The following is a 4,546-nucleotide window of genomic DNA, read 5'->3' as shown; positions in this document are numbered from 1 at the left end:
TTTTTTTTTCATTCAGTTTTAAGACAGCTGCCTGGAAAAACACTGACTTTCCTATTGCAAATAAAAAGTTTAAAGACAGAATGAGGATTGGGATTTCCCAAACAGCCTGAAGGAATATCTGAAAGATACAGATGTAATGAAAGTTGGTTTCCTGCTAACTTACAGATTCTGAAAAAAAGGTGAATTCTGCCTGCTGGTTAAGCATGCTAAATTCTGTAAAAACTTGATGCAAGACAACAGCATCCCATCCACACATTTACTGGGCTTTGAGTAAAACTCTTCTAATGAGTTTATACTTCCAAACAACATAGCGTAAAATATTGTTTCAGTTTTAGAGTTGTTAAAACATCCAGTTCTTAACATGCAGAATAAGATGTAAGGGTCAGATGGTGTCACAGAAATCCTGACTTCCCGGTGTATTGTTTCTATATAAGCTTTTATCACAGATTAGCTGGTGCTGTAAAGAGTCTATTTGAATAGATTGGCTAAGAGTGAATCTCCATTATTTGGCTTAGTCTTGTACCAAGATTTCAGATGCTATCAGCATGTGCTAATACTGGCAGAACATCCATCAGATTAAATAAGTCACTTCTAATGGAGCTGTGTTTTGTAAGTGATGGTGGCTGGTGGGAGGAATGTACTGACCCAAACTAATGGAAACCACCGCTAGATAACCCTAAGACCAGGATTAGCCCCTACACACTTATCTTTGCAAGAGATGCCTCATTCTGACTTCAAAAGTAAAAACAAAGTCTGTAATTTTCTTATCTAAAAATAACAGGGCACGGTTATGCTGAAATACCAGTGTGATAGGGACTGTAGCCACACAGCTCTTCTGTGATTTGTTTTTCCTGCGGATCCTCACTATGTCAGACTCCACAAGTATAAACCAGCGCGCTGCAACGAGGATGAGGCAGGAAGGCAGATGGAGCGCCCGTTCAGAGCACCCACAAGAAAGTATTTCCTGTGTCATGCCTTGGTGTGTACTTGGAGCCAGGCTAGACTTTGCAAGACAGGGTGATCTCTTCCAGGCTCTGTTCTTTTCCTGGGAATTTGACCATCGTCCACCATCAAAGGCTTAAAGCTTGTCGGGCTTATCAGCAGTAAATCAGTTTTTACAAAGTTAAATAAATTAGCTGCTCTCCCAAGGAGAGTGATGGTGTTTATGACCTTGAGGCATCCCAAAAATGCACCACTCCGTCTGCTTGCACTGTCGTAGCAAGAGCTACTGGCTCTAGCTGTCTCCTCTACTGGCCACCTTCTCCCTCCTGGTGGCCTTTGAGCTCCCTCTGAGCTCAAAAGGCAGAGGCAACCATCTGCTCTTCCTGCCTTGTGGGTTGGAAAGCTGCCCTCTGCCTGGCACCAGCACAGCCTTTTGAATGTTCACCTGCTCCTCCAGGTGAACTAACCTGGGTGAAAACCAGGAGCAGGGAGGGCTTCAGTGTCAAACTCCTTTTGCATGCAAGGAAATGAGGCTGGCATGGACAGGACCCCAGGGGCTCAGAGTGCCAGCTGGGTGAAGTTTTGTGGGCCCATCTTGAAGCACACAAGCTAGGAAGGTCAGTCCCTAGGTGACTGAGGTCCTGCAGGTACTCAGCGCATCATACAAAATTTGCCAGCACACACCAAGCTGCAAGGCAGGCCCCCACGGGATCTGCTTTTGTTGGCACAACAAGAAAAATGGCTCCTATTCACCTGAGCCTGCGAGGCTTTGGCTGAGGGGCTGCAGCTTGCAAGCCACATACCCCAGCCCTGCCCACACTGACCTGGGCTCTGGTGGGGCTGCACAGCGTGTCTGGTGTGTGTCACAGCTGGGGGTGGCAGGAGCCAGAGCATGGCTAAGGACTCAGGATTTTTGGCCTTTCTTTCAGGGACTTCAATCCACTGCTCTCCCAGCCTGGGGTGTGCCATGTGGGAACACACACCACAACTCCTGCCCCATAGCCGACACCTGGAGCTGAAGCACATGCTTCTTTACAAAAGCTGCTGTGGATGGAAGTTTGTGCAGATTCAAGGCACAAGTGCATGGGAAAAGGAAGCCACTGAAGGTTACTGAAATGGCTTCCAGCTCTGGACAAAGCTGATAGCTGAGAGTCCTGGTGGGAAGACCCCCTTTCCTAGGCATCCCCCTATGGTGACTGCTGATGACAGAGATACAGGATGAGAAGGACTCTTGGCATGGTCCAGGAGAGGCTTGATGTCAAGGGAGAACAGGACAGCAGTCACCTGAGGCAAATGGAGAATAGATTAGGGAGGTGATGAGGAGAAATGGGGCATTTTGGTCTCCCTGCAGAGAATGAAATCCCTGAATAATAAGTGCAGAGCAGAGACCTGATTGACAGAGAAGCCATGCCCAGTGCTCCAACCCTCCCACGACAGCCTCTGCCAAGAAACAGCAGCACAAACATAGCCACACAGAGAGGTTGCAGTCTCCAGCTCCCCATTTCTCTGGGTGGCCTCACCTCAGGAGCTGGCATTTCAGGTGGTTAATTCTCCCCAGCACATTCTATTGCTCAGCACTTTAGCAGCTGAAGACCAAACTCAGGATCTCCCCCCACTCCCAAGAAGGGGATAGGTGGTGTTACAGTCTATGCAGACCAGATGCTGAAAGCTGCTCCCAAAATGAGCATATTATTTAACTTCAGGTGCTACCACGGAGAGCATCACCATGTCTGTGGCTCTCCATGACTGCCATGAAGGACAACTCCCCACGCAGTACTGACTGCTGCAGGATCTTGGGTTTTGCAGTCCAAAGATACAAAATAAGGTGTACCAGTGGCCCATGCCATCCTCCTCACTGCACCACATCTTTATTTCTGGGAAAAACCACCAAAGTAAGGAATGATGTGGATGTAATTTTGAGGCAGAGCAGGGCTGGGTACCTCCTCCCCTATTGCGGGGGGGTTGCAGGGGGGTGTGTGTGCAAGGTGTGTAGAGGTTATCCTTGTTTCTACAGCTCCCCATTCATGGAGCCAGAGAGGCTGTAACGAAAGGGGGCATGAGGGTAGGGGCCGCAGCTGAAAATTGTATTTTTATTTCATACTTAGCAAATTTTTTGAATTGCCATCATTACCTTGTATTAGCTGGGAAAGCCCAGGGAGAGAGGGATTCACACCATGCAGACATTCCCTCTAGTTACTTCATTATTTTCTTTTAGTTACTGAAATATGCGTACAAAGTGAAAGCACTGGTTTTAAAATTGCCCTGAAACTAATTTCCTAGAAGTACATAACGAAGTGTCTTCAGCCGAATGGTGGGAATGCCTCCAGCAGGTGCTGTGGATGCACAGGGGAAAACAGTGTGGCAGTTTGTTCTGCAAGGCGCTGGGGTGAGAGGTTTTATAGCCCTCCCATCTCAGATCCAGGCTGGTTTCTGACCTATGATTCAAATGTTTCACCAGAATATTTCTCTTAGATCTGTTATCTCTAGCAAATAAAACTCAGACATGAGATATCACCTTCCAGTGGTTAAGCAACAAACTGGATTGATTCCCTGGCTAATGATTTTCCAAGATCTTTGGAGCGTGACTAAAGTTTAAATCCTGGGGGAGCTCAGGAGTTTGAGAGGACGGTGCTGATACCACCTCAGGCCTCCCTCAGGCCTGGATCCAGCCTCCCGAAGCACCTGACTACTCTTCTTCTGCCTGGGACGGGGTATCTTGGAGCAGCTGTGGAACACAGGATGGTCGTGGATGCTGAGCTGCTGGGAGTAGCTCTGTGGCATTGACATGGTACCGGGCAGCAGGAGGGCACGGGCTGCAGCAGTGCCCTGGGCTGGGTACCAGGGGCAGGGCTGCAATAGCATCCCTGGGCGACCTCCAGCCTGGCTGGTTGCCTTCATCTCCTTCTGCTGCCCATGCTGGTGCCTTCCTCTCTTCCCTTGATTTCTTTCCCTTGTAAAAAACTCCTCTCCAACATAAGGCAGACTTTTTTTTAAAAAAAATCTGCAAGCATTACCACTTACTTCTTCCACCCTTTCTTGAAAAGAAACCTAAAAGCAGAGCTTCCAAGTAGAAGGAATTATGTACTTACAGCATCAGCTTTTAAGTGGAGCCAATTCACGTCTCCCAGATGACACATTGCACCTGATGTAACTCACATCTGCCAACACAGCTAGTACTGGCAGAGAGAGGCTTGCTCTGTGCAGAGGGGCACTCACCATTTTGCCATTTATCTGCCCCGGATACACCCAAGACTTTTGTCCTGTAGCCAGCAAGCATGATTTTTGCAATAGGAGGGAAGACAAAGCCTCTCACACTCCTTTTGAATCAGGACCCCAGAGAGATACTGTCAAGATAATAGATCTGTTAAAGAACAGTTTCTTTGTCATCCATCTGCCTTTGTTTTGTTCCTGTAAGCAAGATATGGGAGAGCTGGAATAGACATCCATACAAATATTTCTTTTTCCATAGTCCTCATAACTTGGAGAGGGGTTGTTCCTCCTCCCTACACTCTGCCTCACTGGAATAAAATATTTTTCCCTAACACAAACAAACCAAACCATATCCATTCAGAGTTTTGTGTGAGTTTTTTTCAGGCATCTCTTA

This window comes from Phalacrocorax carbo, chromosome 2 (assembly GCF_963921805.1).
Source record: "Phalacrocorax carbo chromosome 2, bPhaCar2.1, whole genome shotgun sequence".
NCBI lineage: Eukaryota > Metazoa > Chordata > Aves > Suliformes > Phalacrocoracidae > Phalacrocorax > Phalacrocorax carbo.
This window is presented reverse-complemented; position numbering follows the sequence as displayed.